The following is an 11,902-nucleotide window of genomic DNA, read 5'->3' on the forward strand; positions in this document are numbered from 1 at the left end:
TCAACAGCAGCATTTTGAACAGCATAGGCTGACTTCTTAGGGGTAAAACCCACAAGGCATTTCTTGTCAGAGGACTCAATATAGTGACATAACAGCAACTTAAAGTTCTGATACAAATTCACTACTGAACCCCATTTAACTGGGAAACCCCTCCCCCCACTATGAGACCAATAGTCTTACATAGATCTATAGCTTCACAATTCAAAATATATACTATTTATGTCCAGTGTAATGTTATTATCATTATCATAAATCTTTTTTTTCTTTTGTTCAGGTTTGAGAAGTTCCAACTTTCTCGTTTCAATTCCAGGGTGAAGTCTCTGCTACTCGCTGCATGTTTTTTTTTAATCCAAGTTAACAAACACTGATACTGAGATTGACCTCTCTAGTCAAACAGTTATGAACAGTCAACTGAGGGACAGGAAATGCACTGCAAGATCACATGACCAAAACCAAACAATTGCCAAAGGAGAAAGGAAGCAGGACAACTTAAATAAAACAGAAATTAAGGGTGGGAAAAAAGCAGAGATAAAAGAAGCAATAGAGGTGTAGTGCATAACTGTGTTTCTGGTCTATCGATATACGAGGTGAGATATGGTGCTGGATTTGAAATTGAGTTGATGATTGGGCACAAAGTTATGATGGGGATTTTTGCGAGTGCACAAATCACTGGCGTAGAGGCTCATGCAGGTGTCACATGAAACCTTGGAGCAGTTAACACAGGTGTGAGAGGCACCTGGCTTGTTGCAAAACCCACAGCGGGAGCCGCCCACACTCAGCCGCTCACCCCCACTGCTGCTGCTGCCACTGCTGACCAAGCTGCCCACCGGACTGGGGCCCGAACCCAGGTTTACTGGGAAACAGCTTGGAGCTCATCACAGCTTTGTCCAGCAACAGCGAATGGGACTGAGCGTGGGGTGGGTGATGGGGTGAGTGTGCGAGTGGGCGCTGGAGTAGACAGACAATTTCTCCTTGATGGGCATGTAGCCGTCCAGAGGGCGGGAGGTTTTAGTGTAATCCTGGAAGCCGCAACAAGGCGCTGGGTCCACCGCATGGCAAGAGGAGCACAAGATCATGTCGCACCTCTGGCAAGAAGAGAGCGAAGGGCAGCCTATACCGCAGCCCTGGCACTTCATCATGTGTCCTTTCAAAACCCAGCTGTCTCGAGGCTCCCGGCTTGGTGGCCTAGAGGGTGTCTGGTGGCCACCCAACCCCGCTCGGTGTACAGGTCCACTTCATCCAGGAGGACAAGTGGTAGGAGTATGGCTCAGACGGGGGCGATTGAATTGGGAAGTCAGCCACTGGACTGTAAGAAGGCGGCGCTGCCACTGGATAGAGTGAGGGGCTAGGTCGGATGATTTCATCCTTCATGTCTTCTTCTGTGTCAACAAACAATGGCTCCTTGCGCAGGCTGAGCGAGGCCTTCAGCACAGGCTTGCTGGCCTGGTGCCAGTGTCCTGCGCTGTCTGTTACATCCACTGACTTAGACGGGCGACCGCTTCGCCTTAGGTGTGCACGGTCAATATCTAAAGGCCGCACAGACAAGCGGGACAAGTCTCCACTGAGGCTGTCTCGTCTGCGAAGGGCATCGGCACACCCCGCTGCATCTTCCCTTGTGTTTCTTCTCAGTTCCACAGCCTCCAGCTCTGAGGCAAAGCCACGAGACATGGAAACCACCTCACCCACCAGACGGCACTCCGCCTGGGCCAGAAGCAGTTCAAAAGCAAGCTGCCGAAGGTGGGACGCTCCACCTGGATGGTCCCTAACATTGTACTGCAATTCCTGCTCTCTTGAATAACCCATGGAACGCAGTAGAGATCGCAGGTCAGCGTCGCATAACACAGACTGCAACTGGTACACATATGGCCCTGTGAAGGTCTGCAAGTGTGAAAGACAAGTCATTACACTGACAAAAGCACTATGATATTACATAATCTCTTTATTTATTTTTAATATTAACAATGTAAAAGAGATATGAAAATGAAACTTTACTACTTACTCTCACTCAAGTGGTTCCCTTTCTTCTGTTAAACACTAAAGAAGATATTTTAAAGAAAGCTGAAAACCTATATCTACTGATTTCCACAGTAATGTAGCAGGTGTCTTTAAAATAAATTCTTAGAGTTTAACAGGAGAAAGAAACTCAAACAGTAAAGTAAGTAAAAGGTCAGTAAATGATGACCAATGTTCTGTTTTGGACAAACTATCCTTAAGTATCCTTATAAGTAGAGAAAAACATAACAGATTACGTTTATAAAATCCAGATATTTTTATACATATTTTTAACTATGGAGGCTGCCATTATTTTCAATGGTGTCAATCTGTTTCTATTGTCAACGCAAGTAAAAATAAAAATACTGATATGATGCTCCAACTTGCCTCAACACACCTGCCTGGAAGTGTGCCTATGAAGATCTTGATTAGCTTGTTTAGGTGTGTTTGATTAGGATTGGAGATAACAATGCAGGCCACTGGCCCTCCGGGACAGAGTGTGGTAACCCCTGCTTTAGGCAATTATACAACCCCAATAGAATGTTCATTCCCACTGCATCTACAACCTTAACTTCCCACACATCTGTTTCTGTCCGATGATAGTTCACCCAAAAAGAAACATCATTCCTTGTGTGCTCAGTGGATATCAAGATGTACATAATTAGAATTTTAAGACCTAATAATTAACGTACTGACTCACCTTTATGCAACGGTACTCCTTCTTCCAAGGAAAAAGCAGCAAATTGGTGCAGATGGTTTCCAGCGTTGCAAAGGCTGTTCCCAGTGTCCGCAAGCTTGTGCCTCTCTGAGTCCTCAGGGAGTTCTCAACAATCATAGAAGCGAAGCATGCGAAATCGCTGCCCTGGATCGGCCTGGTATGAGCCTAGCAATGCTGTTGCAGTAGAAATCAGCGCCTCCTCAGTCTTAGCTCCTTGTCTATCTCCTCCTCCTTCAGTGGCTCCCTCCTCAAGCCGATTCTCCAGAGATGCCACATACCTGCGGAACAGATCCTCTCGCAACTTGGCATCCATTGGTGGCAGTGGGCTGCGTAGCTTGCAACCTCTTATTCCACAATCCAGGTGTTTCTTTAAAAAGGACCCCTTGCCATCTCAAGACCTCTCTCCCACTAGACACCAGAGGACCTGGGGCAATGGTGCAGTGTGGCAGTGAAAATCAGCAAGCTGCGATCGTCCTCCAAAGTGAGACATAGATATTTATTTATGTTTCAATGCCATATCAGCAGCATTGGCTAAATTCATGGCAACATTGGTCCTCGAAAGTGAGATATAGAATAATGAATGTGTTCTTCCAAGGTGTGCTTGGTTTAATTTGGGGGAACGCCTTGCCCAGGCCTCTCTCCCATTGTAAGGGGCATATTTGGGTGCCTCATTAGACAAAACACCTAAGAAGGAGCAACATGGCATATGAGTGGGATTGAACAGAGGATGAACGGAGACTCCTTGCTTTTTTGAGCGCTCACTGCCAGGCTTTCCCCGCTGCAGTAGGTTGAAGGTCACGGGTTGCGGAGTGGAGTGCACTTAAAAAACACCATGTCCAATGATGCCAGCTGCTGCAATGACAGAAGAACAGAAATCATTTGAATAACACTAGTCAGGCTGCAGTGCGATAGGTGATATTTCACAGAGCTAGTTCATAATGCAGACACACAGAAACACCAGTACAGACTATGAGCATGAAAATGACACATTTGTGATGTAGTCTCTATTTCAAGCAGGCTAAAATGGACGTGGAATTTATGTAAATATGGGTCAGACTAACTAAAACATTAGCATGAGAAGTTACCTACTGCTAGTAGATGCCAACAACACCACTTAAAACATTTTTTTTTCTTTGTTGACAGCCATTAAATGGGTGGTTAAAGGATAAGTTGTACCCTTTTATCTTCTGTTAAACACAAGCTATTTATAAAAATATTTAAAAACAAACAGCCATTGACATTTGGGAACTACAAAAATAAGTCAGAAATCACCTACTACTTGTGTACAGTGGGTACGGAAAGTATTCATCTGCCCTTAAATGTTTCATATTTTGTTATATTCAACCATTTGCTAAAATCATTTAAGTTCATTTTTCCCTCATTAATGTACACACAGCACCCTATAATGACAGAAAAACAGAATTGTTGACATTTTTGCAGATTTTCAAAAAGAACTGAAATATCACATGGTCCTAACCCCTTGCTGTGACACTCTTACTGTATATTTAACTCCATTTATTCTGATCAACCGTGAGAGGGTTCTACATCAGGGGTGCCCAAACATGGAGGACCGGTGTCTTGCTGAGTTTAGCTCCAGCTTGCTTCAACACACCCGCAGGAGGTTTTTAGTATAGCTGCTGTCACACTGGACTTTTCACCCATAGACTTCCATTTATAAGCACGCAAATGCATCAAAGTTCAAGCTTGGTGAACTCTGACCTGCAAAATTGCATCACGTGTGAGACCAATCGAGGATCAAAACATGAACTCTCTGGACAAAAATTTTTAAATATGGACCAATCGCTCACTTTTTTAAAATGTCTAATCCCGCCCCATTTCGCGGCACCATACGACAGAATCTTGCACGCTCAAACTTGAGTGTGACCGGGGCATAAATGTAGTAAAAGCTTAATTAGCTGGTTCAGAGTTAGAGTTGGAGCTAAACTCTCCAGGACACCGGCCCTTCAAGACTGAGTTCGGACACCCCTGTTCTACACCTTCATTTGAGTCCAACTGTGTTGATTATATACTGATTGGACTTGATTTTAAACATGACTGGTCCTGAGCTCCAGAGATGCAGTCAAGAGATGGCAGAGTGGCCCGACTCATGAAAGCCTGCATAGAGTTTAGAGAAAAACACACCTGATGGACTCCAAGATGGTGAGAAATAAGTTTCTCAGGTCTGATGACAACAAATAGAACTTTTTGGCCTTAATTCCAAGAGGTATGTGTGGAAAAAGACAGGCACTGCTCATCACCAGTCCAATATAGTTCCCTCAGTGAAGCATGGTAGTGGCAGCATCATGCTGTGGGGGTGTTTTTCAGCTGCAGGGACAGGACGATTAATGCGGCCAAGGACATGGATGTCCTGGATGAAAACCTCCAGAGTGCTTAGAACCTCAGACTAGGCCAAAGGTTTACCTACTGGCTTCACAACAACACTCTGACTGTTCTCGAATTGCCCAGCCAGAGCCCTGACTTAAACACAATTGAGCATCTCTGGAGAGACCGCTGTCCACCAACGTTTACCATCCAACCTGACAGAACTAGAGAGGATCTGCAAGGAGGAATAGCAGAGGATCCAAATCCAGGTTCCCAAAAAGAGTCAAGGGTGTCTAAATACTGAGCAAAATGTCTGAATACTTATGACCATGTGATATTTCAGTTATTCATTTTTAATAAATCTGCAAAAATGTCAACAATTCTGTGTTTTTCTGTCAACATGGGGTTTTAGCAAATGGCTGCAATATAATAAAAAGTGAAAGATTTAAAGGGGTGTGAATACTTTCCATACCCACTGTATGTACGACATTTGCATTTGAATTTACTGCATACACGTTAGAAAAGTATGTTCTATACAGTATGAATGGGAGTAGAATGAATGGAATTCAGATGTACTACATCTGCCATGTTGTCATTATCACATGGCCTATAAATTCTCATCTGGCCTCATTATATACTTAATACTATATACATACTACTCAGGACACAAACAGGAAGTAAGCAATAATCAATTGCTGTTTTTCCCCACCATTCTTCTAATCTTCCTGTGTTGAACTGGAAAAAAAAATGACCATTTTCATTTTTGGGTGAAATATCCCCTTAAGGAATAGCCATGTGACCAACAACATACATTTTATACAATGATTGTAAGTAGTGCATATTAAAAATGCTGTGGCCCAGTTTAATTGCCAGAGAGGCAAATGATGAAATTTTCTATCTGTATACTGCCTTTAGTGCAAATGTTCAGTTTCATCAGAAGCAAAGGGTTTGAGACTGTGGCTTCATCAACCACTCAGCATTTACTGTTAAGGAAATCAACTCAAAAATAGAAGGGTGCTTCAGGTGCAGCTGAATATAAACAACTGGCAAGATTTGTTGCTTGCAGTCAGAGAAGAAACATCGGCCGCAGACATTAATTCTGCTTTCGGTATTGATGTTCACGCAATATTTCAGTACTTAATCAAAGATGAAGTAGATTTAGGGTTGTCGCAATACCATTAAGTCACGTTACGATACTACACCAGCTGAAGTATTGTGATACTGTAATTCATAACTCAAATCTATAAAATAAAGAAATTTGTCAGAAATACTATATTTTATATGTTATAAAATATACTTGGCTTAGTTGAATTGAATTCACAATTCCCTTATTATTGAAAAAGTATTTGCGCATCACTTCACCTAAACTATTTTGTAGATAACTGACCAACAAAAAATACATTCAAATAAAGAAACAAATTATACCAACGAAATTCGTTACAAAAAGAGTATTTTCCAACAATATTAGGCTATATGAAGTGGTCAAAAATTGCTTCAATGTTTCCTGTTGTTCTTTTGGGTTTTTCATCTATTTTAATTTTTTTAAGTCTTATCAGATATTTAAAACGTCACTTTGTGAGTCCTTCTTTTTAAGAGATTGTTGTGGTTGTTTTAGCTGCTAAATCATATTGACAGAAACAGAAATGAACTGATTTAGATGTGCGTTCAAACTGAAGCGTTAAAAAAATTGCAATAAGCTACCATAAAAGGCGTGAATTCTACACCGTTTTGCAACCTTGAAGGGCTCCACGGACTATTCAAATAAAATTGTCAATTGTTGCACAAACGTGTGAGCATTTTAGTGACTTTTCCACATGCAACATTATGTATTATAGATAGACCAAAATGACGATACTACTGTTAAAAACTACAGTTTTTATTTTGGAGCCATAATAATATCACCATACTACCATAGTACTGGTAAACCGTGCAACCCTAGTTAGATTTTAATATAAATAAATAAAAATTTCATTAAAATACACAGCCATTTCAGATGTTTCACAAATAAATTGAATCACATTTCGATTTTCACCAAATGAAACCAATTGATTTATTCAGGCTTGTTTAAAAGCTACAGGTAAGTGTGTTGAAGCAGGGTTGGAACTAAACTGCAGGGTTGAGTTTGACACCACGGATTCAACACCAATAAAATCACTATATTTTAATAAACGTGAAAAAAATTAATCATTATTCTTACAGGAATAGAGTACTGTTATAAAATATAAATAAGTAAGAAACGGTATTAATGTGTCAGAATAAACACAAAACACATGTAATAGCTGTCATCTGTGAATCAGCTGTACTGTCATCAGACCTGCTACAGGCACTCTGGAGAAACTGCACAGAATGAGCCAGCTGGCTGCTTCGAATCACCCTTGTGTTACTATGACAAGCGGCAAAGACATATGGCGTCTTCTCTGTCTCAAGTGATTAAAAAAATCTGTCTTCTTCAAGTTAAATACTGATTGGTCTGTGACCACAACTCCACCAAAAAGATGACTTGTTTACCTCCATACTTTGAGGTAAGTTCGCTTTATGTTCGTACATTCATTCAGTGACAACTTGTGATACAGTCCCTATATTGTTTAACACACTACTTTGAATATTTAATCTGAAATCTCATATAAGACTGACTTCAAAACAGCCTTTCCATTATTTCGACTGTAAACAATGTCGTACCTTGATAACATTGGCTGCTAATATAATTTCCCTATTTAGGATTCGCAAAAAATACTTTGGTATGGTGAAAGCGCAAATTTAAACCAACTTTACCCCAATGGCAACAAGTGGGTCATGTAGAGGAGCTCTTCGTTTGGGTTAGCGTTGGTTTTATATTCGCACATTAGGACTTTCACCTTCTCTATAGACGAATTACCAGTTTGTAAACATTCAGAATGTGCACGCAGCGAGGCTGCAGAAAAAAACCAGGAGCGTTAGCATACAGCGAGGAAATGACATCTGATGTGGTACAGAATTTGTTGTTGTTTAAGTGATAAGTTATATTGCTTACATATTATATGTCATTTACATAATGCTTTCAGCGTATTATAACAGCTTTTCGCCCAGTGATAAGCACAGTTATTTGGCAATGTTAAAGTGAGCGGCGTACGTCTGACAGGTCCATTTCCGATAGCACCCTCCCAATGGATATTGAATAAGATGAAATGGCCAAGCATCCAGCCCCAAATATACAACTATCTCATTGAAACTCCAAGTGATTTTACAAGAGAGAAGTTAAAGGCCTACAAGTCTTTGGATGCCTACAATTTAGTTCTGTGTGGTCATGTGCGAGAAATAATGTTCCATGGTTACCAGATTCAAAACTTTGTAGTGCTAAAAATCAAGGTTCTGCCTAGCCAAAGACAAGGAAAGAAGACGGAACTGTACAAGGCCTGGGTAATCATCAACAACCAAAACAACTGCATTCTGACAGCGAACTGCACCTGTACGGCAGGGTATGGGAACGTACATTTTTACATTTCATTCCAAGCATTTCTTCAGCTCTTATTTTGGCTGTTAGCCAAAAACATCTGCGGTTGGAATTAAAAGCAGTGTGGTGTACGGTAAAATTTAAGGATTTGGCATCCTACCGCACAACAATGTTTGCTATTGCAACCGGTCTTTTTTTTGCAACAGGTATGCGCGATAGAAACCGTGTGACGTAAGTAATTCCCCTATATGATTCAGAAAAGCATTCTTTGCAAATTGTAAATAGGTAAATCATATTAGCAGCTAATGACTATCAAAGTACGGCATTGTTCATAGTCAATTAAGTAGTGTCAGTGTTGTTTTGAAGTCATACTTACATGCGAATTAAAACCGATTATTCAAAGTAGCACGGTAAACAAGACAGGGACCGTGTCACAAGCTATCATGTTGTGCTGTGTATTAGCCTTTTTAAATTCGGCCTCACTATCTTACTAAATGCCAAAGTCTGAAGGAGAGAATATAAAACCAACTTTACCTCAGTGAGCTTCCAGGTGCGCAATATTTTATTAAACAAGCAACATTTTATGAACTGTCCGTGTCAATTTTATAAATGACTGGAATTCAGGACCGTCTGCACTGCCAAGGGGGGACACATATCTACTTAAATCTGCCTATAGCATACATATAATATAGAACAGTAGGGCTTCAAACTGCTCTAGCAGTGAATTTGGATTGAGGTAAAGTTGGTTTTATATTCGCACATTTGTTCAGTGACAACTTGTGATATGGTCCTTGTATTGTTTACCATGGTACTTTGAGTCTGAAATCTCATCTAAGTTGGACTAGAAAACAACATTACTATTTATTTGACTGTGAACAATGTTGTAAATGATTTCCCTGTTTAGAATTAGCAAATAATTATTTTAAAAGTTATATTAAGTTAGTTTAGGAGAAAGTCTGAATGTGCGAATATAAAACCAACTTTACCTCAATAACACTATATTCTTCATTGGTTATGCTGCCAATTCAAAACCAATGGCGTAAATTAGCATTTAACTTCATTAGAAACTGATGATGCCTGTCATTTTAAGCAGCTGAATTCATAGACATTATAATATCAGGCCTGTCAAATTCATCATCATTCATCACCACCATCCTCATCATCATCATCATCATCATCATCATCACAACAATTGACTGAACATGACGAAGGGAAGAAAGCAGAATACACACAAATGAATGAGGATTTTCAGAGAACAGTCACTGATTATTTTTATCGGCATTTCATTGCTAGTGACATAAACAGTGACGTGTGTTAGCCACAAAGCTAATATGACATTCTCCTTGATTTACAGTTAGAAAATCTGTAAATGCGTCAGTCAACCCGAACCTGAGCTGTTTTCTGGTGTTTTTAAAGGGTTACACATAAACCAAGACCAAGCTATCTTCTCTAACTCGTTTGTAGCCCATCTATCACAGATATCAGATGCATCTAGCACACCACTGCTAACATTAGCGCAGTTACAGGGGCCTGGAAATCCACACACCACACAAATTAAACGCACACCATTCCACGGCTTCTCATTAATTACCTCTGTAAGATCAAGACTTGCGTGTAAGAACACCCGTTCGGTGTCATGTAGCGCTGGGCAGCACCATTACCAAGCCGCCCTCCTCCCCATCATCCAGCGCTCCTTACCTTCATGTTCCGCTGGAAATCCCCACCGCCGCACTGCGCATGCGCCACACTACCTCCCATGCGCGCTCCCGAGGCCGCAAGCTGCAGTCAGGACTAGCGCTGGGATTCTGATTCATTCAGGGAGTCGGTTCGGCCACGTATTTTGATTCAATAGAGTCATTTTTTTTAATAGCAAATACCAAAGACATCCAGGTAATACAGACGTAACTAAAAACACAAAAGAAAATAAATGAAAAAAAAAAAACAATTTACAGATTCAAGAATAAATAAAAATATGTAACTTTAATATAGAAACTTTTAAAATGTCAGTAGGTATGGGTTATTTACAATGGACAACAAGTTTACTGTTTGATTATCTTACTCCTTTGCAACTATCATCGTATCTTAACATTTCTTGCTATTAATACACTGGAGCGAGTCTATATATATATATATATTATATATATATATATTATATTTTTTTCTAATTTGTCTTATTTTTATTTCGGCTAGAATAAGGCAGTTTTTAATAAAAATAACATTTTAAGGTCAAAATTATTAGCCCCCTTAAGCATTTTTTTCTCGATAGTCTACAGAACAAACCACTGTTATACAATAACTTGCCTACTTACCCTAACCTGCCTAGTTACGCTAATTAACCCAGTTAAGACTTTAAATGTCACTTTAAGCTGAATACTAGCAGCATGGAAATATCTAGTCAAATATTATTTACTGTCATTATGACAAAGATAAGGGCAATGCAGTAGGTAGTGCTGCCTGTCGCCTCACAGCAAGATGGTCGCTGGTTCGAGCCTCGGCTGGGTCAGTTGGCGTTTCTGTGTGGAGTTTGCATGTTCTCCCTGCGTTCGCGTGGGTTTCCTCATGTCTGGTTTCCCCCACAGTCCAAAGACATGCGGTACAATTGGGTAGGCTAAATTGTCCGTAGTGTATGAATGTGAATGAGTGTGTGATGGGTTGCAGCTGGAAGGGCATCCGCTGTGTAAAAATGTGCTGGATAAGTTGGCGTTCATTCCGCTGTGGCGACCGAATTAATAAAGGGACTAAGTCAAAAAGAAAATAAATGAATGACAAAGATAAAAGAGTTAGTTATTAAAACTATCATGTTTAGAAATGTGTTGAAAAATTCCTCTCTCCGTTAAACAGAAATGAACAGGGGGGCTAAGAATCCAGGGGGGCTTATATATATATATATATATATATATATATATATATATATATATATATATATATATATATATATATATATATATACTTACTAAAATTCTGTATTACTTTGAAACTTTTTGTAACTCTATTACAAAAATTGCTTTAATTTATGATGATATTAATATCCTTTTGTATATCGTTTTAAAATTATTTAAACGTTTTATTTTATGTGTATACTGTATTGTGACTGTGTATTTTACATTGTCCACCAATGATAAAAAAGTAACGTCAAAAAAATTCAACGTTCTTACTTCACAGTCTGATTCAACCTCCAATCGAGTCATTTATTCATTCAGTGGGTCATTTAAAAGAACCCGTTCAAATGATTCGTTTATGCATCGGATAGCACTAGCGAGATCTGGCTTATAACTACGCAGTAGAGGACAACACAGCCACTACAGATGTAGCCTACTATATATTGCATACGTTTTTGTAGTAACGGCGATTTATTTGTCGTACGTCTAGTAAGGGCTGTAGTTTCTCATGCATGCATCATGAGATCAGCTGAGTTGTTGCTCCTCCCCTCACAAAGTGAA

At 39.9% G+C, this 11,902-nt stretch overlaps 1 pseudogene; it reads right to left on the reverse strand.

The window, feature by feature from the left end:
- Positions 1 to 10,180, reverse strand: part of LOC130217769 (spermatogenesis-associated protein 2-like) — a 10,344-nt pseudogene extending 164 nt beyond the window's left edge.
- Between the last annotated feature and the right edge of the window lie 1,722 nt (positions 10,181 to 11,902).

This window comes from Danio aesculapii, chromosome 23, assembly GCF_903798145.1.
Source record: "Danio aesculapii chromosome 23, fDanAes4.1, whole genome shotgun sequence".
In the NCBI taxonomy this organism is placed as follows: Eukaryota; Metazoa; Chordata; class Actinopteri; order Cypriniformes; family Danionidae; genus Danio; species Danio aesculapii.